At 42.7% G+C, this 22,926-nt stretch overlaps 1 long non-coding RNA gene across 1 annotated transcript in view; it reads left to right on the top strand.

Moving 5' to 3' along the window:
- LOC112579521 overlaps window positions 1-16,528 on the top strand; it is a 115,780-nt gene extending 99,252 nt beyond the window's left edge. Inside the window, exon 4 of the long non-coding RNA XR_003103816.3 lies at window positions 16,328-16,528. This is a non-coding gene — a long non-coding RNA (uncharacterized LOC112579521). The remainder of the gene's footprint in view (window positions 1-16,327) is intronic.
- The last annotated feature ends 6,398 nt before the right edge of the window (window positions 16,529-22,926 follow it).

Below are 22,926 nucleotides of genomic sequence, written 5' to 3'. Positions count from 1 at the left end.
TGCAGTCCAAGGGACTCTCAAGAGTCTTTTCCAACACCACACTTCAAAAGCATCAATTCTTCGGTGCTCAGCTTTCTTTACAGTTCAACACTCACATCCATACATGACCACTGGAAAAACCATAGCCTTGACTAGATGGACCTTTGTTGGCAAAGTAATGTCTCTGCTTTTCAATATGCTATCTAGGTTGGTCATAACTTTCCTTCCAAGGAGTAAGCTTCTTTTAACTTCATGGCTGCAATCACCATCTGCAGTGATTTTGGAGCCCCCAAAAATAAAGTCTGACACTGTTTCCACTGTTTCCCCATCTATTTCCCATGAAGTGATGGGACCAGATGCCATGATCTTCATTTTCTGAATGTTGAGCTTTAAGCCAACTTTTTCACTCTCCTCTTTCACTTTCATCAAGAGGCTTTTTAGTTCCTCTTCACTTTCTGCCATAAGGGTGGTATCATCTGCATATCTGAGGTGATTGATATTTCTCCCAGCAATCTTGATTCCAGCTTGTGCTTCTTCCAGCCCAGCGTTTCTCATGATGTGCTCTGCATAGAAGTTAAATATACAGCCTCGACGTACTCCTTTTCCTATTGGAACCAGTCTGTTGTTCCATGTCCAGTTCTAACTGTTGCTTCCTGACCTGCATACACATTTCTCAAGAGGCAGATCAGGTGGTCTGGTATTCCCATCTCTTTCAGAATTTTCCACAGTTTCTTGTGATCCACACAGTCAAAGGCTTTGGCATAGTCAATAAAGCAGAAATAGATGTTTTTCTGGAACTCTCTTGCTTTTTCCATGATCCAGCGGATGTTGGCAATTTGATCTCTGGTTCCTCTGCCTTTTCTAAAACCAGCTTGAACATCTGGAAGTTCACGGTTCATATATTGCTGAAGCCTGGCTTGGAGAATTTTGAGCATTTTACTAGTGTGTGAGATGACTGCAATTGTTCAGTAGTTTGAGCATTCTTTGGCATTGCCTTTCTTTGGGATTGGAATGAAAACTGACCTTTTCCAGTCCTGTGGCCACTGCTGAGTTCTCCAAATTTGCTGGCATATCGAGTGTAGCACTTTCACAGCATCATCTTTCAGGATTTGAAATAGCTCAACTGGAATTCCATCACCTCCACTAGCTTTGTTCATAGTGATGCTTTCTAAGGCCCACTTGACTTCACATTCCAGGATGTCTGGCTCTAGGTGAGTGATCACACCATTGTGATTATCTTGGTCGTGAAGATCTTTTTTGTACAGTTCTTCTGTGTATTCTTGCCACCTCTTCTTAATATCTTCTGCTTCTGTTAGGTCCATACCATTTATGTCCTTTATCGAGCCCATCTTTGCATGAAATGTTCCCTTGGTATCTCTAATTTTCTTGAAGAGATCTCTAGTCTTTCCCATTCTGTTGTTTTCCTCTATTTCTTTGCATTGATCGCTGAGGAAGGCTTTCTTATCTCTTGCTATTCTTTGGAACTCTGCATTCAGATGTTTATATCTTTCCTTTTCTCCTTTGCATTTCACTTCTCTTCTTTTCACAGCTATTTGTAAGGCCTCCCCAGACAGCTATTTTGCTTTTTTGCATTTCTTTTCCATGGGGATGGTCTGGATCCCTGTCTCCTGTACAATGTCATGAACCTCAGTCCATAGTTCATCAGGCAGTCTATCTATCAGATCTAGGCCCTTAAATCTATTTCTCACTTCCACTGTATAATCATAAGGGATTTGATTTAATCAAACTTGAATGGTCTAGTGGTTTTCCCTACTTTCTTCAATTTCAGTCTGAATTTGGCAATAAGGATCTGAGCCACAGTCAGCTCCCGGTCTTGTTTTTGTCGACTGTATAGAGCTTCTCCATCTTTGGCTGCAAAGAATATAATCAATCTAATTTCGGTGTTGACCATCTGGTGATGTCCATATGTACAGTCTTCTCTTGTGTTGTTGGAAGAGGGTGTTTGCTATGACCAGTGTGTTCTCTTGGCAAAACTCTATTAGCCTTTGCCCTGCTTCATTCCATATTCCAAGGCCAAATTTGCCTGTTACTCCAGATGTTTCTTGACTTCCTACTTTTGCATTCTAGTCCCCTATAATGAAAAGGACATCTTTTTTGGGTGTTAGTTCTAAAAGGTCTTGTAGGTCTTCATAGAACCGTTCAACTTCAGCTTCTTCAGCATTACTGGTTGGGGCATAGACTTGGATTACTGTGATATTGAATGGTTTGCCTTGGAAATGAACAGAGATCATTCTGTCATTTTTGAGATTGCATCCAAGTACTGCATTTTGAACTCTTTTGTTGACCATGATAGCTACTCCATTTCTTCTAAGGGATTCCTGCCCACAGTAGTAGATATAATGGTCATCTGAATTAAATTCACCCATTCCAGTCCATTTGAGTTCGCTGATTCCTAGAATGTCAATGTTCACTCTTGCCATCTCTTGTTTGACCACTTCCAATTTGCCTTGATTCATGGACCTAACATTCCAGGTTCCTATGCAGTATTGCTCTTTACAGCATCAAAGCTTGCTTCTATCACCAGTCACATCCACAGCTGGGTATTGTTTTTGCTTTGGTTCCATCCCTTCATTCTTTCTGGAGTTATTTCTCCACTGATCTCCAGTAGCATATTGGGCACCTACTGACCTGGGAGTTCCTCTTTCAGTATCCTATCATTTTGCCTTTTGATATGGTTCATGGGGTTCTCAAGGCAAGAATACTGAAGTGGTTTGCCATTCCCTTCTCCAGTGGACCACATTCCGTCAGACCTCTCCACCATGACCCGCCTGTCTTGGGTGGCCCCACAGGGCATGGCTTAGTTTCATTGAATTAGACCAGGCTGTGGTCCGTGTGATCAGATTGACTAGTTTTCTGTGATTATGGTTTCAGTGTGTCTGTCCTCTGATGCCCTCTTGCAACACCTACCGTCTTACTTGGGTTTCTCTTACCTTGGACATGGGGTATCTCTTCACGGCTACTTCAGCAAAGCACAGCCGTTGCTCCTTACCTTGGATGAGGGGTATCTCCTCACTTCTGCCCCTCCTGACCTTGAACATGGAGTAGCTCCTCTCAGCCCTCCTGCACCCTTGCAGCCACCGCTCCTTGGACGTCCACAGTATTTTACCTGAACCATACCTTTTAGTTTGGGAACACATTCATATACATAATTTCCATTGAGAATTGTGACAAGGCCACATGATGAAATTTTATTCTCGGTTTTCTGATGAGAAAACTGAGGCTCAGGGAAATTAAGTGATGTTGACTCCCACTATTCATCAGAAGCCAAAGGTGTATTCTTCCTTTCATTCCAAGATGTTTACTCCAAGATGTTTCATTGGCTATGAGCAAAACCACTTGCCAATGATTTAAAACTTGCCCTACAAAGGTTAATAATTCAAGAAATATATGTTGAGTATCTAGTACTTATTGAGTGTCTGCTATATTCTTGGGCTCCAAAATCACTGCAGATGGTGACTGCAGCAGTGAAGTTAAAAGATGCTTTACTCCTTGGAAAGAAAGCTGTGACAAACCTAGACAGCATTTTAAGAAGCAGAGATACTATTTTGCTGACAAAGGTTTGTATAATCAAAGCTATGGTTTTTCCAGTGGTCATGTATGGATGTGAGAGTTGGACTATAAAGAAAGCTGAGCACCGAAGAACTGATGCTTTTGAACTGTGGTGTTGGAGAAGACTCTCGAGAGTCCCTTGGACTGCAAGGAGATCCAACCAGTCCATTCTAAAGGAAATCAGTCCTGAATATTCATTGGAAGGACTGATGCTGAAGCTGAAACTCCAATATTTTGGCCACCTGATGCAAAGAACTGACTCATTTGAAAAGTCCCTGATGCTGGGAAAGATTGAATGCAGGAGGAGAAGGGGATGACAGAGGATGAGATGGTTGGATGGCATCACTGACTCAATGGACATGAGTTTGAGTAAAGTCCCGGAGTTGGTGATGGACAGGGAGGAAAGAGTCGAAGACGACTGAGCCACTGAACTGAACTGAACTGAACTGTGGTGTTGGAGAAGACTCTTAAGAGTCCCTTGGACTGCAAGGAGATGAAACCAGTCAGTCCTAAAGGAAATCAACCCTGAATATTCATTGGAAGGACTGATGCTGAAGCTGAAGCTCTAATATTTGGCCACCTGATGCAAGAGTCAATTCGTTAGAAAAGACCCTGATGCTGGGAAAGATTGAGGGCAGGAGGAGAAGAGGGTGACATAGGACGAGATGGTTGGACAGCAGCATCAACTCAATGGACATGAGCTTGAGCAAACTCTGGCAGGCAGTGAAGGACAGGGAAGCCTGGCATGCTGCAGTCCATGGGGTCTCAAGGAGTTGGCCTTGACTTAGTGACTGAACAACAACAATATGCTGGAAACACGATGATGAGCAAAATAGACACCTTTGCCATTGTCATAGAACCTGGATGTAGCTGGGAGGACAAGCATGGCCAACAACATGCAGTGAATTAGGGTGATAAAAGAGAGAACACATTGGTGATTGGAGCCCCTAGTCTAATCTATGAGATAGGAAATCTTCCTGGGGTGAGTGAGGTTTAAGCTGAGGCCTGAAATGTGGAAGTTAAATGGATGAAGGAGGGAGAAGAATACACAAAGGTGGGCTGAGGTGTCCGAGGCAGCAGTGGTTCAGCAATTTTTGTCTATTTAGGAGGTAGCATCAGTTGGTGAGACTAAGGAATGACTTTGTGTGGGGGCTGGAGGGGTAAGTGGAATTAGGAGTGCCTTTCCTGTCTTGGCCGCCTGGTGGGGCAATGACAGTTCCGTTTACTGAGACTGTGGGAGAAGCCCAAGGGTAGAGGTGGGCCGGGATAAGATGGTAATTACTGGGTAGGTCCCATTTTTATAAAAACGAGCCCTAAAAGGCTGCAGCTGGCTAGGTCCAGTGGTATCCCAGGGCTAAGAAGTGAGATAAAGCCCTGATGCAGACATGCTGTTAATTTCTCCACGGAGGTCACCCTAAAGCCGCGGTACCCTTTGTTTCCACTCTGCTGAGGAATTGAAAGGCAGAATGAAGCCTCAGAATGACCACCACCAGCCAGAAGGATTAGGCTAAACATGATGAAATTTAAGAGGGACAAATGTAAATGACACACCTCAGGTTTACAAAATCAGTTTCATGTCAAGGATGAAATCCCTGATCTGGCAGCAGCTTATATCCACAGAACCTAAGAGAGTCAGCTGGCTGTGAATCCCACAAAAACCAACAGCGTCATTTGGCTGCCCCTTCTCCCACCTCTAAAGCCTCCTTGACTTTAGCATCACTGAGGAGCCCAGAAAGGTGGTTATCTGAGAGGAACAGAGGCAGACCTGTGAGAGAGATGCAGCAGCCAAGAAGGAGAGACGTCAGTTCAGAGACATGTCTGTTGGTGCCCAGGATTCTAGGGGCCTCTTGGAGTGCGGTCGATGCGCATCTCCAATAAAATACCTGGAAAAATCAGGGACAAGGGCATAATTCTCAGTGGACCAGGGGCCTCAGAGAGAGGGATTTGTTTGGGTTGGGAGTATAGGAAAGTGTGGACCAAGGAGTGTTAAAGGGAGGAGGAGCCTGCCACATCTGCTCAGTGTGTTGTTTGTTTCCATCCTGCGTTTGAGGTTAATTAGGTGCCTAGCTGCTCTTATGTGCCCTGCTGTGGGAAATACTGTAAAACACCAACTATAGAAAAACCAGTAGTTCAGACTGTTCTAGTTCAGGCAGCAGGAGCTATTCAGAGGACAGTGAGGTCTGGGAAGACAGAGAGATCAAAGAGGTCACGGGATAACTGGAGGCCAGGGAAGAAGTCACTGGCAAGGCCGAGTTGGGGAAAATGAGAAACTCAGCTGACTGCAGTCTTGGGAAATAAGGCAGGAAAGGTAAGCAAAAGGCCAGAGCTTGACCCGTTTGATGGGCCAGACAAGGCATGGAGATGTAATGGAGGTCGTGTGGGATGCAGAGTTGACAGAAGTCTCCTGCCTGGTGAAGCTGAGTTGAAGGATGACTCTGAATTTGTGAGTTTCCCCCTGATCAGTTTCTCCCTTCATAGGGCCTGCCCCACATGGCTGATTACCCCTGTGGTGTGCTGAGGGTCTGTAACAGACAGGAGTGCCCAGACAGCAGGAGGTAGGAAACTCTAAGGCAGATCTCTAGAGGAGAAAGCCTGGTGCCTTCTGACGGGAAATCAAACTAAATCAGAGCAAGTGTGACAGCAATTTCTAAATTGCAGTGGAAGAGATTTCCCTTCCTTGTTTTCTTCCTTCCTCCCTCTCATTTCCCGCGTCCCTCCAGCATTTATTGAGCAGTACTCCCAGCTCTCTGTGAAGGGGTGGGGACCCAAATGAGCAGAACACAGGTCCTGCTCTTTGTAGTTCATAGTGGAGAGGGGAAGTGGGACATCTGAATAAGTACTATTATTTCTTTGATTTTAAAATGCACTCTCAACATAATAACAGCTTTTCAGAAGCCAAAAAATAAAAAATAAAAACCAGAAACACAACCACACTAAATGTACACATTGTTGCAAAATGTCCCACTTTTAGAAACATTCAAATGTGAAAAAATATAGTGTGTTTCAGAATTGAAACATATGAGCAGCATAATCATTATTATCATAATAGGAGTGGGTGCCCTGACCCATCAGAACATAACAATGTGGGGAAGAATGTGTCTTAGAAGCAGGAGTTACAGCAGTGAGATCATTGTCACAACAGGGGTGGGAACAAGGAGCCACTGGAACCCACTGGAGGAAGTTCTTTAAGCCTCCTGGGGACAGCAGATTAGGCTTCCAGCAGGGGCTGGTGTTGTAAGGCAATCTTGCAGGCAAACAGTGGTGGAAGAGGTGGATACGAGGCCAGGGGAGGGGGCTGCAGGCAGAGTGAGCGGGTTTTGCAGAGAGCGCGGTGCATCCTGGGAGCAGCTGCATCTTATCTCGGAGATTGTCATTATCGGTGAGGAACAGAGGGGCCTTCAGTCTGGAGGAGTCTGACATGTCTCATCACAAGGACAACAGGGAAGGAGATGTGGGCAGTGTGTCTCAGAGCCAGGCCTCTCTGCTAAACTTAACCTGTTTCTTGAAAGCTTTTTCTGTTTCTGTTTACATAAGGCAGAAGCTGATTGCCTCGTACAGAAGTGATGTGTTCTTCAAAAGAAAGAAAATACAACAGATTTCAGTCAGTAGGCTTGGAATTTTTCCTTAAGTCTGCTTGGCTGTTTCCTTAAATCTTTTCTCCAGAGCAAGGATGCCCTATAGAAGTGACTGACTGTGTTGCCTCCATGGGCACATGGACCTTGTATAGGTTCTTCTCTGTCTGTCTGTCTCCTACTCTCTCTTCTTCCCAGTTGTCAATAGGCTGCTCAGGCAGGCAGCCAGGAACCTAGATTTTGTTTAAGTGTATGTGTGTGCATGTGAGGCTGTCTCTGAATTGCATCCACACAGATTGTCCTTTGGGTATCAGCAGGATGAGGATGCCATTAGCAAGAAATTAATCTCTGTTGGTCCCAGTTTTCAAAGAAAGCCCAATAAATAGCCTGGATGTTCTTCCCAGGAAAGCCCAGTAAAAAAGACAGATGAAAAGTAAAGTGAAGTGTTAGTCTCTCAGTCATGTCTGACTCTTTGTGACCCCATGGACTGTAGCTGGCCAGGTTCCTCTGTCCATGGGATTGTCTAGGCAAGAATACTGGAGTGGGCAGCTATTCCCTTCTCCAGGGAATCTTCCTGACCCAGGGATGGAACTAGGGTCTCCTGCATTGCAGGCAGATTCTTTATTGTCTGAGCCACCAGGGAAGCCCTCCCCTTGCCCCCTCTGCAAAAAAAGACAGATGGTTCTGTATTAATTAGGACATTCTCCTGGGCTGTGTTTTTTCATGCTCTTGGGGGAATGGATATTCTCTTGGGGCAGAGAAGCACTCATCTGGTCCTTTCCACATTCACTCCATAGCCCAATCCCCCTTGGGCCTGAATGGAAGAAGCCCTTGTCTGCTCCTCCTTCATACTTTTTTCTCAGCCCTGAGAGAGCCTTGAGCTGTCTGAGCAGAGAGCCAGGGCACACTGCAAACGGCGCCTGGGGAAATCATCAGCTTGGCTCCTGAAGGTTCTGCCACTGGAGCCTCCTTGGAGCATGTTTCCTTATCTGTTAAATCAGATTGTTTATTATGTAATTTCTGAGGCTCTATTTCAGTTCTGTGACAGCAAGTCAAACAAAAATAAAGGTCTTGTTGCTGAATGTTATGAAAAGCTAAAAGCCTTACATATATTATCTCACTGAATCCTCATGGCAACTCCATGTAGTTTAGACTCTTGCTATCCCATTTTACAAATGGGGAATGGAAGCTTAGAGACGTAGTGTACGCAGCTCAGAGAAGCGCACCAGTCAGCGGCAGAACTGTAATGAAGGCGGGTCTCTGATTCTCTAGCCGATACTCTTGATGAGTTGTCTCAGCCCATTTTTGCTGCTGCACAAAATCCCACAGACAGGATGACTTAAACCACCAACATTTGTTTCTCAGTTTGGAGGCTGAGAAATCAAAGATCAAGGTGCCAGAAGGATTGATGTCTGGTGAGGTCTGTCTCCCTACTTTACAGATGGCTGCCTTCTTGCTATGTCTTTGTACAGCAGAGAGGGAGGGAGGGAGGGGAGAGAGGGGAAAAAGAGAGAGAGTGAGTGAATTCTAGTCTCTTCCTCTTCTTATTAGGGCACTAATCTCATCATAAGGACCCTACTCTCATAAAAAAGAAAAGAAGTGTTAGTCACTCAGTCCTGTCCGACTTTTTGTGATTCCATGGACTGTAGCCCACCAGGCTCTGCTGTCCTTGGAATTCTCCAGGCAAGAATACTGGAGTGCGTTGCCATTCCCTTACTCCAGGGGTTCTTCCCCACCCAGGGATCGAATCCAGGTCTCTGGCTTGAGAAGTGGATTTTTTTACTATCTGAGCCACCAGGGAAGCCCCACTCTCATGAACTCATTTAAACCTAATCACCACTCAAGGCCCCGCCTCCTAATAACATCACATTTGGGGGCTTAGGGCTTACACACAAAGCTGCCGTGCCTGTGATCAGGACTCTGGAGGTTGATGAACAGGAGGGGAAGTGTGGGAGGGCCCGTGTGACTGAAGCTGAGAGGGCAGAGGTGAGGGAGCCAGGCGGGAGGTATGGAGAGTTCTGTTAGACTTCATAGGTAATTTAAATAGTTTGCACCATATTCTAAGTGCAACAGAAAACTACTGTAAGGTTTTAAACAAGAAAGTAATGTGAACTGAGGAGCATGAAAACAAAATCACTCACTGCTGTATGGAAGAGGCCCCAGTAGGAACAGGAAACCCAGTTGATGGGCTATGCCCACCAGTCCTTTTTTTTTTTTAATTTCTGTACCACTTGCAATAATTTATTAATATTCCATTTCTTTAATCAAATAGCTGACCAATTTGAAATTATTTGGAAAGTGTGGTGAAATTTTATTCACATCACTATATTATGTGCAGAGTATGCTTTTTTATATGATACCTATAAATTAAACATGTAAACTTTGTCTTTCATAAGTATATTTTTGTTCCCTAATGGTGCTCACCAATCTTGTAGATTGTACAAGAGGTAGCAGTCGCTGGGCTAGAGTTGGCAGTGGACATGGAAAGAATAGGAAACTTTAGGGGGGCTTTTTAGGAGGTAAAATCAGCAAGACAGGGGAAGGGATGGCTAGAGTTAGGGCTGCAGGTAAGACAATGTGCAGAGGTAGGGATGGGCAAGCTCATTTTGGACCCTGGTGAGGCAACTTGTTTTTAAGGGGTAATGCTCATTCCTAAAGCTTCCCAAAGTGTCTAGCTGGGTCAGTTAGGATGACCTCACCTGCAAGTTAGACAAATCCTCCAACTCAAAGGTCGTGGACAATTAGGAACCATGTCACGTAGCAGAAAGTGTAGCGGTGGTGTGTCTCCCGGATGGTGGGATCAGGCCTGCGATGCCAGCAAGGGGCCAATTTCTCTTCTCTTCCCTCTGCTGAGGAAGGCTCCCAAGCTGCCTTCCCTTCTGGAGGCAGATGACCCTGCCATTTCTAGACAACAGACACCCAGTCACAGCCACATCCTTGTCAGGCCCAACTGGCCAGACTGAGTCATGTTTCCACGCAGTAAATCGATCTTTGCTCAGACAATGGGTTTTCTCTGACCCCTTAGATGGTTCAGGGTTTTGCTCAGAGCTGAGAAGTGGGGTGAGTGGTGGAAAAGTGGACTAATCTGGGGTTCTGTTCAGGGGAAGAAATATTCAGGCTCATTGGGTTTGTCATGAGGTCCTGGACAAATGAGACCAAGCTTTTGCATTTCTTAGATCAATAAATACATCATGAGGGGAGTGGATGTGGGAACTGGCTTCCCAGGTGGCACAGTGCTAAAGAATCCACCTGCCAATGCAGGAGCCACAGGAGAGTCTTGTGTTGAGAAGATCCCATGGAGGAGGAAATGGCAACCCACTCCAGTATTCTGGCTTGGAAAATTTCATGGACAGAGGAACCTGGTGGGCTACAGACCCTGGGGTCATAAAAAGTCGGATATGACTGAGCGACTGAGCACAAGTAGTACATTGAGCACATGTTGGAACTGGTAATAGGATCGTCCACTTTTAATTTTTACCTTGTAAAGACATTTAAACAATTACCACCTGCTGTCTCTATCATTTCATCAAAAGAACATTCTAAAATCAAAGAAAAAAAATGTTACATTTAATAAACTTAGCATTATCAAAATTTGCTCTTTTTTCAAATTTCTTATCTGAAACCTGGAAACCACTCTCTTGGACCACTATGGTCCGTAGAAAACAGAAGTTCTTAACTGGATTGATGGGCCCACAGGGTCTGTGGAATTGAAGTCAGAGGGCCTTCTTGGGTAGACAGAAACTACAGTTTCATTTTTACTATCCTTTATCTGAAATGTAGCATTTCTTTCAATGACAAGTGTGGCAACAGACTGGCAGTATTAGCATGACCTGTGATTTTTGTCATTAATAGAAATCACAAATATTTTCATATTGTTTGTGGATCAGTGCACAGGAGTTGAATCATTTTCATGGTTTGCTGAAGTTTTTGCAAATCTGAGTCCCTTTAACACGAGTTTTTTCCTCTTGTTTGGGAATGCAACTTTTGGTGACATAGACGAGTTCAAACATGTCTGGTGGCCGCACCGACTGTCCAAGTGTGATCCCTAAAGCAGCTTCTTGTGATTGCTAACAGGTTGCAAGTGACGCAGGTCATGGCAGTGTAGTAAGCTCTCCGAGTAGCACAGTCCTTTCTTTTTCTTTTTTGTTCTCCATTTGCACATTCTCTCTGTGTTGTGAAGTAAAGTCCTATCTGCATAGTATATATATGCATGTTGTCCTTGTATCATTATTTTGTGAAAATGTCACACATTAAAAATACGTTTGTGGGAAACATTGACAATATGAGAAATGAGAACCATTATTTCACATGAAGCAGTAGCTAAATTCCAGGGAGATCAGGACTCCTGAGCAGCTGGTGTTACCCCTGGTCCACACAAAGGTGAAAAGATGTTGCTAGTACAAACATTGACTAATCATAAAACCTGCCTTCCTTCCTTGTCATAAAATGTAATGAATGTTTTATACTTTACTTAATTAACATACAAATAATTCACTTCTAGGTAGATTTATCAAACAAATCACTTAGGAACCACAAAGAAAACATTATATTTCAAAAAATGTCACTGGAACAAAAATATTTTAACTTTATTATTTTTTTATGGACTCAATTTATCTTGAGCTGGCAAAGAAATGAAGGTCTATGAAAACTATGTACCTGGTTTCATTTACATTAATTAAGCAAAAGGACACAAGATGACAATGATTTCTTTACTTTTATGGAGAAATTATTGCAAAAGGAATTGTGAAGTCAGGAAGACTGAAAGAATACATCATGTCTGTCCATCTAAAAAATGCATCTAAATAAAATGAAGGTATTTTTGTGTGTATGTGAATGAAGAACCTCAATTTCAAAAAGGTAGGATACTTCAAGGGCTTCCCTGGTGGCTCAGACAGTAAAGAATCCACCCTCAATGTGGGAGACCTGGGTTCGATCCCTGGGTTGGGAAGATCCCCTGGAGGAGGGCATGGCAACCCACTCTAGTGTTCTTGCCTGGGACATGCCAAGGACAGAGGAACCTGGTGGGCTACAGTCCATGAGGTTGTAAAGAGTCCGATATGATTGAGCGACTAAGCACAGCACAGGATAGATACTTCAAAATGTGGATTTGCCACTTGCTGGAAACCTTTTCCAGAAGAGTTCTTGAAGTTGCTTACCAAGTGCTAAACAAAAGCCTCACGTGACTGGGGAAACCTGAAATCACAAAAGCTGGGAACGCAGAATGGACTGGAAGTGGCTCTTCGGGTCAAGGGAGGTGTTTCCATGGAGAACTGGTGAAGTATTTTGAAGTGGGGGAATTGGCAGCTTTGTCATTCTCTTCCGTGAATCACTGGAGGGAACTATTAGCATCTTACAATACAGCTACCTGCTTCTTTTGTTCACGATGACCCACATCGAAAAAGAATTCTTGTTCTGTGGGTGACTTGGAAATTACAAAGACCACTGACATTTTGGAGATGGTGTGTGTAGCTTCTTTTTTTTTTTTTTCCAAACAAACTCAGCTGGACAGAAAATCTACTGATCTTTGCACGGGACCTCCTGTGATGATTAGTTGTGCATCTACTTTAGTGGAAAAGGGAGCACCTTATGTTGTTATCACTTGCTGCATTTAATAGACATATTCTGGTCTGGTTTTTCCCAAAATCCTGAGGGAAGTTTTGTTGACAGCCATAAAAAGCCATCAAGTTTATCAAAAGTCAGTCTCTGAATCAGTATTTTTACAGGTTTTATCAAGAAACCATAGCAGAATATAATGAGCTTCTCTATCACAGAGAAGCCCATTGAATTCAAGAGGAAAGTTTTACTTATTCTAAAAGAAAAAGAAAATCCATTCTGGGAACACTTTGAAAGAATTTTGTCTGCGCGTTGGTTGGCTTACCTGGCAGATGTTTTTAACCATATGAATGAAATGACTCTTTCAATTCAAGGCCTTGGTATCATCATTATGAATGCTTCTGAAAACATTACGAGCTTTCTTGGCTGATAGGAGGCTAACATCTTTCAAACTTTCAATGTTGGGGGAAGTGCTTTAACCTCAGTGGAGTTGAGTTACAATATGCTGTCAATTTATTTGAAAAGAGTAATCTATAAACACCTGGAAACACTTTAGAACTCCTGCAAAAGTTATTTCTGTCTTGATGGTAGCAAAATTGAACCCTAGAGTCACATTCTTTTTCTTTCTGATATAAACTGAATCAACAATGTTGAGCTAGCCAAAGATGAATTCATTGATCTTAGGACCAAAACAACCGCTATAACTAAAGTTTCACTGAAAAGCCTTAAAGAGTTATCCTGGTCCCTGGGAGACAATTATCTCTAGTCTGTGAAGTTGCTGACAAGCTTTAATTTCATTTTCAACACTGCATCTTTGAGGATTGGATTTTCAACTTTGTAATCATAAAGAAATCAGTTGGAGTTCAACAGGACGTGTGTTTATTTTGTCAAAGACCAGTCTGCCATCTTATGTTCTTATTCTAGGTAAGCAAAAAGTGTTCATATGGGTATGTCTTTAAAAATTAAAATTTGACCTTCCTTGGTGGCTCAGTGGTAAAGAATCCACCTGCTAATGCAGGAGACACAGGTTCAATCCCCGATCCTGGGAGATCCCATATACCTCGGAGCAACTAAGCCCATGTGACCAACTATTGAGCCTGTGTCCTAGAGCCCGGGAACCGAAACCACAGAGCCCGTGTGCCACACCAGCTGAAGCCTGTGCACCCTAGAGCTGTGCTCCACAACAAGAGAAGCAGCGCAGTGAGAAGCCTGTGCACCAGCCCCCACTCTCCACAACTAGAGAAAAGCCTGCAGCAACGAAGACCCAGCACCGCCCAAAATAAAGAAATAATTAAAAAATAAAATTTACCTTGACTGTATTTCAAATGTAATGTTCCATTTTTAATGTCATACAGAGTATCAAATTCATCACTATATAATTTTCACCCTGCTTATTTAACTTATATGCAGAGTACATCATGAGAAACGCTGGGCTGGAGGAAGCACAAGCTGGAATCAAGATTGCCAGGAGAAATATCAATAACCTCAGATATGCAGATGACACCACCCTTATGGCAGAGAGTGAAGAGGAGCTAAAAAGCCTCTTGATGAAAGTGAAAGTGGAGAGTGAAAAAGTTGGCTTAAAGCTCAACATTCAGAAAATGAAGATCATGGCATCTGGTCCCATCACTTCATGGGAAATAGATGGGGAAACAGTGGAAACAGTGTCAGACTTTATTTTTTTGGGCTCCAAAATCACTGCAGATGGTGACTGCAGCCATGAAATTAAAAGACGCTTACTCCTTGGAAGGAAAGTTATGACCAACCTAGATAGCATATTCAAAAGCAGAGACATTACTTTGCCAACAAAGGTTTGTCTAGTCAAGGCTATGGTTTTTCCTGTGGTCATGTATGGATTTGAGGGTTGGACTGTGAAGAAGGCTGAGTGCCAAAGAATTGATGCTTTTGAACTGTGGTGTTGGAGAAGACTCTTGAGAGTCCCTTGGACTGCAAGGAGATCCAGCCAGTCCATTCTGAAGGAGACCAGCCCTGGGATTTCTTTGGAAGGAATGATGCTAAAGCTGAAACTCCAGTACTTTGGCCACCTCATGCGAAGAGTTGACTCATTGGAAAAGACTCTGATGCTGGGAGGGATTGGGGGCAGGAGGAGAAGGGGACGACAGAGGATGACATGGCTGGATGGCATCACTGACTTGATGGACGTGAGTCTGGGTGAACTCTGGGAGTTGGTGATGGACAGGGAGGCCTGGTGTGCTGCGATTCATGGGGTTGCAAAGAGTTGGACATGACTGAGGGACTGAACTGAACTGAATGAATATATTTAAAAACAATTGCATTTTGGTATATTTAAAAGTGACTTAGCATCCATGCATGCACTGGAGAAGGAAATGGCAACCCACTCCAGTGTTCTTGCCTGGAGAATTCCAGGGACAGAGAAGCCTGGTGGGCTGCTGTCTATGGGGTTGCACAGAGTCGGACATGACTGAAGTGACTTAGCAGCAGCAGCAGTTATTTTTTTTTTTTTTTGTAACCTTGCATATTTATTTTGTGCATTGAAAACCTTTATTCTAAGATAGGTCCACAAACTTCATGAGACTGTCCAAGGGATCCCTGTTATAAAAACAACAATGAAGTTCTGATCTAAGAAGACATGATTTAAGCTCTCAAGTTGCTTAAATATGGGAAAAGGGGAGGTTGGCTGTGTCTTTTGGAGGCTGGAGAAAGAGAAGCTCCCCTGACATCAGGCTAGGCCATCTGTAAGAGTCCTCTGCTTCCTGGAAAACCCACTGACAGCCATGAATATTCTACCCCTTCACACCCAGGACAAGGGAAGAAAGGGAAAGATAGCCCCCAGTAAGAAGGCAACCCTTCTTATCTTCCCATAATAACTGGTTTTAGGAAACTTGGGCACTTTTCAATCAATCCCAAGTACTGAAATGAAATACACTGTTGAGTTCTTCCTGTGTGTATGGAGTGTGGCATTGGAGGGCCACAGAGAAGAGGATTACAAGGTTTCTTCCCTCAAGGAGTTAATTTATTTGTGGAGACAAAACTAGTGCATAAAACAATTAAGGAGAATTAAATGCAAAGCGAGGTGGTGTCTTGAGAAAAACCTGCCTGTTGACTTTTTAATCACAGTATCCCCAGAGTTTAGAGTATTGCTTGGCACATAGAGTGTGCTAGAAAAATATTTTTTGAATGAAAAAATTGATGACTGAATTTTTAAAATAACACTTATTGTTATGAGAGTAATACATGTTCATCAGAGAAAATTTCAAAATACAGAGGAATATAAAGCATTAGCAAAGAAAAAAAGCAGCAAACATTTTCCATATTTCTTTCTCCCCCCGTATACACATGTACAATATACACACTCACACTTTTTTTACAGAACAGAATTGAGGCCTGAGTTTTATTGCTTGAATTTTTTTCTCTTAAAATTATACTGTGAATATTTTTCTGTGCCATTAACTATTCTTCAGAACATTATTTTTTATGGCTTCGTTATATAGTATTCTATAAATAATAAATCATGATGTAGCCTAACTTATTAACCACTTTCCTATTGTTGAGCATTTGGAAACGTTTTATAAGACCAAGAGCTGCATTTATTTGTTGCTTGCTCTGTTCCAAGTGTTACGATGATTTTCCCCCCTCTTCATACATGATCTCATTGAATTTCCTTCTCACAGTGATCCAATGAAGAGGAATTCATTATACCCACCTTACAGAGGGAATACCTGGACATGGGAGGAGTAAAGTACTAAAGGTCACGGTGCTGGTAAGTGACAAAGCTGGGATTCAAACTAGGTCGTGTTTAATGTCAAGGTGCAGGTCCTGCAAGCATGACTCTAGACCCCTCCCCTGGCGTGTGTGAGGAAGGCACGTGACTCCTTGGGCACTAAGGGGATGCAGAAACACACATCTGCAAGGCGAGTGAGTGGAATGGCAAGCAAAGCCCAGAGGCAAAGGAGGGAATGCTTTTCAGGTCCGCAGCCGCGGAGACATCGTGATGGACTAGACCAAAGCAGAGCATCTCAAAGAGTGTGTTTCAAGAGAGGCATTTCAGAAGTGAGAGCCAAGGTGTGTTCCAAGTTCTCTGCTCCTAACTTCAGGCAGGGGAGAGACTAAACCCCTCTTTTATATCTTCTTGCTATTGAGTCATCTGACCAAGAGCCTTCATGCAATGGCTGAACAAAGGGCCATGAAAAGCAGAGGGTGGCTCTGCTCTCAAGCCTTCCTGTGCCTTCTCCTGGGTAAGCGGTGTCAGAGAGGAGCTCAGAAGCTTGACAGGGTGGAAGGCAGGGACCCCAGCTCTACCACAGGGAAGAACCATGGGGCCTTGAACTGAGCACAGCTCTTCAGTTGGGGCGGGTCGGGGACCAGGTTTATGTGATCAGATGTCCTGGTATAGCTGGGAAGGAATGGGATGGTTCTTCTAGATGCAGGACTTTCTTTGTCAAAATTGAGAAAGTCCCAGGAAAAATGGAATGGTTGGTCACCAGAGGCCTAGGCTTTTCTCCATGTGAGGGCTCATTCTGTAGGAAAGGTCCAAGCAAGTTTATTTACTTATTGGTTGATTGATTGATGGGTGGAAAATAATAAGTCCTTTATATTCTAACAAGTTCCATTCAGAGAGAGTGTTTGTAAGTCTAATTTGTTTGTAAGTCTAACAAAGTTAGCCTAGGTATCCAACTAACACAATTGGCTATAAGCACTATACTGTGTTAGGTTTATATTCATACAAATAATATATAAAAAAAAACACACAAAAAGTGAAGCATTTAAAATCTTACAGTACAGTACCTTGAAAAGCACAGGAATACAGTATAACAGCTGGCATACAGGGGCTGGCATGGAGTGAACAGGCAAGAAGCGTTCCTGACTGGAGGAGGGAGAGGAGGTGGGAGATGGTAAGAGATGATGGATCGTCAGCAGCAGGAGATGGAGGGCGAGCTGCAGTGCCTGACTTTGATGGCGCAGGCTCTGCTTCCTGACTGGGTTCAATTCTGTCTACCTTCTTGGAAAAATGATCCAGTGCTGTCTGGGTAGTGCTGTACCAGCAACATCACTGCTACTTTTATGTTTGCTTCCGGACATTCTGGACTTGAAACAGAAATATTGTACTATTGTACTCTATATGGTATTGCATGCTGCTGCTGCTGCTAAGTCACTTAAGTCGTGTCCGACTCTGTGCGACCCCACAGACGGCAGCCCGCCATGCTCCCCCATCCCTGGGATTCTCCAGGCAAGAATACTGGAGTGGGTTGCCATTTCCTTCTCCAATGCATGAAAGTGAAAAGTGAAAGTGAAGTCGCTCAGTCATGTCCAACCCTCAGCAACCCCATGGACTGCAGCCCACCAGGCTCCTCCGTCCATGGGATTTTCCAGGCAGGAGTACTGGAGTGGGGTGCCATTGCCTTTGTACTGTAGTGTACTCTATAAAGTACACAAAAGCACAAACGTAGAGGATTCATGCATGTGACAATGTATGTCAGACACGTGAACAGACCTTACATGGTTGGACATGCAAATGCACGTTTGCATCTTTGAAAGCTCACAACTTGAAATTTCATATGTAAAAGACTTACCGAATAGTTGACTGACAGTGTCATATTAGTGTCAGATATACAATGTAGTAATTTGATATTTTTATAGATTATATTCCATTGAAAGTTGTTATAAAATATTAATTATAGTCCCTGTGCTGTACATTACATTCTGATACTTTATTTATTTTATACCCAATAGTTTGGGCCTCTTAGTCTCCTTCCCTAGCTTCCCCCTCCCCTAACCCTCTCCCCACAGGTAACCACTAGTTTGTTCTCAGGTAGGTGTCTGGAAAGAGTCGTTTGTGATCCAGGACCCAGGGCTGTCTGCACATGCTCACCTCCGTTCCTCACCCTTGCAGCCTGCCTCTCCCTCTGTGCCTTCACTGAAGCTGTGTCCACCAGGGTCACTGATGGCCTATGTACTGCTAGATTCTGGGTACTTTCAGTCTAAGCCATGTCACTCTCACCCAGGGGCCTCCCTGCTTCCAGTCTTGCCCCTTCAGTCTATTCTGAACCCCAAAGACAAAAGTGATCCTTTCCTATTTTTTTCTATTGAGAAATAATGTATATACAGCAAAATTTACCTACATTAGTATACAATTCTGCATGTCTTGACAAATGCACCCAGTGCTTTAACCATCAGTGCAATGGAGAACAGTTCTATCACTCCAAATAATTTTTCTGTGTCTACCTGTTCCCTTACTCTCAGCTCTGATAACCACTGATTCGTTTCTGTCTCTGTACCTTGCCTTTTCAGAATGTCATATAAATAGAACAATGTAGCGTGTAGCCTTTGAGTCTGGCTTTTTTCACTTGGCACATGTATTTGTAATTCATTCATGTTGTGTATATCAGCAATTATTTTCTTTTTGAGACTGATTAGGATTAGGATCAGTTGTATAGATATTTTATGTTGTTTATCTATTCCCCAGTTGAGGGATATTTAGTATTTTCTAATTTGGGGAAAATAGAAATGAAGTTGCTCTAAAAATTCACATACAGATTCAGATTATTTGGTGCATGTAGGTTTCCAGTTTACTTGGGCAAACACCTGGGAGGGATATTGATAGAAGTGATGTGATAGAAGTATGTTTCACTTCATAAGAAATCTTTAAACTTCCAAAGGGACTATGGCAGGGACTGTGCTTATTCTGAATCCCCTCCAGTAATGAATGAGAGTTCCAGTTGCTCTACGTCCTCACCAGCACTTTGTATTATCAATTACAAAGATCATTTTAGCCATTCTACTAGATGCATAGTGTTATCTCATTGTGGTCTTTTCAATAAAAAAATTATTTATTGATTGGTTCTTGGCTGCTCTGTGTCTTCCTTGCTTTGTGCAGCTCTCTCTAGTTGCAGCAAGCAGGGGCTACTCGTCCTTGTGGAGTGTGGGCTTCTAATGGCAGCGGCTTCTCTTGTTGCAGAGCACGGGCTTTAGGCACGCAGGCCTCAGTAGCTGTGGCTTGGACTCAGTAGTTGTGGCACATGGGCTTAGTTGCTCTGAGGTATATGGAATCTTCTCAGACCAGGGATCAAACCCATGACCCCTGCATTGGCAGGTAGATTCTTACCCACTGCACCATCAGGGAAGTCCTTCTGGTTTTAATTTGTATTTCCCTAGTGGTTAAGCAGCCACAGTTCTTTTGCCCATTGAAAGCATCTGTTCAATTCTTTTACCAATGAAAAAAACTGGACTGTTTGCTTTTTGGAGTTTTGCGAATCCTTTATGTATTCCATGTCAAGTCTTTTATCAAGTATGTGATTTATAAATATTTTCTCCCTGACCATAGCTTGTCTTTTTATTTTTGTAATGGTGTCTTATGAAAAGCAGAAGTTCTTAATTTTGGTGAAGTTTATTTTCTCAATATGGTGTCAGGGCTAGGAAATATTTGCCAAGTCCAAGTTCACAAAGATTTCATCCCATGCTTTCAAGTAATAGTTTTACAGTTTTTGCGTCTAGTTTTGTGTTCCATCTTGAGTTAATTTGTGTTATATGATTTGAGAAATGGATAGAGGTTCTATTTTTTTTTCTTCTTTTGCTTATGAATTTCTAGTTGTTCCAGTATGGGACAGTTAATTGAATTGCCTTTGAAATTTTGTTTAAAATGAATTGCCCAGATATATGTACATCAATTTCTAAATGCTCTGTTCCCTTGATCTACATGTAGAAGACTGCTGCTAAACATTTAAGAACCGGCTTTTGGGAGAAGAGCAGGGGTGGGCTGGAGGAGTTCTAGTTTATGGTGCTTGCTGATGTTTATTTCTTAAATATTCTCACAATAGACAGTTTTAAGCAGCCAATTTGACATCAACCAACTTGTAAAACTCTCGAAAATTTAACAGGCGGCTCCCATGAGCTGCCATGACTCCAGCACACCACTCTGTGTATTCTGTTCTCCTAAACCACACTGTTGTGATTACCATGGTTTTATCCTAAGTCCTGAAGTCAGGTAATGTGATTTCTCAAATTTTGTTCATCAGAGTTGTTTTGTCTATTCTAGTTCCTTTGTCTTTCTATGAACATTTTTGAATCAAAGGATCGATTCCCACAAAAATTCCTGCAGAGATTTTGATTGAAATGTGTTGAATCTGTAGCTCACTCCAGGAAAAATTGGTATCTTAAAAACCCCAAGCCTTCAAATCCATGAACAATATAGCTTTCATTTATTTATATATATTTTTTATTTCTTTCATCAGTGTTTTCTAGTTTATGGCATACTGATCTTGTGCATATTTTGTTAGTCTTATACTTCAGTGTTGCATGGTTTTGGGATGCTACTATAAATAATATTTTTGCAGATTCCCATTTCTAATTATTAATCGCAAGTCAATACGAATACAATTGCCTTTTGTATATTGTGAGACTTTGGGGAAATCACTTACATTGATTCTAACTAGTTTTTTTGTTGTTTTTGTAGATTCTGTATGATTTTCTACCTAGACACTCGGGTTGTGTATAAATAGAGTTTGTACTTCATTTCCAATTTGCATTCATTCATCCATTCATTCCACTGGCTGGGACTTCCAGTGTGCTGATGAGAAGTAGTGAGAGTGGACACCCTTGCTTTGTTCCCCATCTGAGGGAGAAAACATTCAGTGTTTTACCATTAAGTATAATATTATCTGGAGGTTTTCTGCAGTTGTCCTTTGTCAGGCTGAGAAAAACTGCTTCTATTTCTAGTTGGCTGAGTTTTCATCTTGAGAGGGTGCTTTTTCAAGTGCTTTTTCTGCATTTATTAAGATGATTACATGGTATTTTCTGTGGGTTGAATTGTAACCTTCCAAAATATATGTTTAAATCCCTAAACCCAGTTCCTACAAATGTGACCTTGCTGGGAAATAGGGACATTGCAGGTGTAATTAAGTGAAGATGAGAGCATATTAGACTAGGGTGGACCCTAAATCCAATGACTTGTGTCCTTCTGTGGAGAGAGAGATTTGAAGACACAGAAGTGGATCCGTTCCAAGACTCTCATTAGACGCATCACTCCAGTCTCTACCTCTGTCTTCGCATGGTATTTTCCCTTGTGGGTCTGTCTCAAATCGCCCTTTCCTTTTTCTTATAAGGACAGCAGTCATTGAATTTATGGCTCAACTTAAATCCAGGATGATTTCATCTTGAGTTTCTTAATTTAATTACATCTGCAAATACCCCATTTCCAAATAAAATCACATTCATAGTGCCAAGGGTCAGGACTTGGATGTATATTCTTGGTGATCACTATTCAGTCCAATACATACACTTAATTTTATATGTATGTGTACCATATACTTATTTATTTCCTTAAGCTTTCTCTCTTCAACCTGTATGAAATTTCCACTTGGGTGGGGAGTTTTGCCTGTTATGTTCACTTTACAGCTCTCTCTCAGTACCTGGAATGGTGCCAGTCATAGCATTGCTATTGCTAAGTCACTTCAGTCGTGTCCGACTCTGTGTGACCCCATAGACGGCAGCCCACCAGGCTTCCCCATCCCTGGGATTCTCCAGGCAAGAACACTGGAGTGGGTTGCCATTTCCTTCTCCAGCGCATGAAAGTGAAAAGTGAAAGTGAAGTCGCTCAGTCATGTTCGACCCTCAGCGACCCCATGGACTGCAGCCTTCCAGACTCCTCCATCCATGAGATTTTCCAGGCAAGAGTACTGGAGTGGGGTGCCATTTGTTCAGTAAATCTTTGTGGAATGAATGAATGAATGACTCTCACTTCTCCTTGCTTCAGCATCAGACAGGGCTGTGTACCTTTTATTCCAAGACTCCTCTTCCTTGGTCTCTAAGACCATCCACTCATCCTTCTCTGTTTCTCCTTTGCCTTCTTTAATTGTTCCTTCTTCTGTCTCCATTGTTGGAGCCCCTTTCTGTCTCACCCCTTAACTAGTGGGTCCCCAGTCTTCTTTTCTTTCTTTTTTAAAAAAAAAAAACTGAAATATAATTGATTTACAGTGTTGTGCCAATCTCTGCTGTATAGCACAGTGGCTCCGTTATATTCTATAGACATTTTTTGGTATTCATTTCCATTATGGTTTATCACAGGATATTAATATAGTTCCCTGTGCTCTATAGCAGGACCTTGTTGTTTAGCCCAATCTTCTTTTCTACTACTCTATTTCTTCTCCCCAGGAAGCCCACTCAGCTCTGACCAGTCACTTGCTAGATGTGTGTGACTCACATATCTGTATCTTCACCACAGCATTTCTTCTGAGTCATATTTCCACTTTCCCCTTTTATCTGACTCATCCTTATA

Source organism: Bubalus bubalis, chromosome 16, assembly GCF_019923935.1.
Source record: "Bubalus bubalis isolate 160015118507 breed Murrah chromosome 16, NDDB_SH_1, whole genome shotgun sequence".
NCBI classification, from domain to species: Eukaryota; Metazoa; Chordata; class Mammalia; order Artiodactyla; family Bovidae; genus Bubalus; species Bubalus bubalis.
This window is presented reverse-complemented; position numbering and strand designations above follow the sequence as displayed.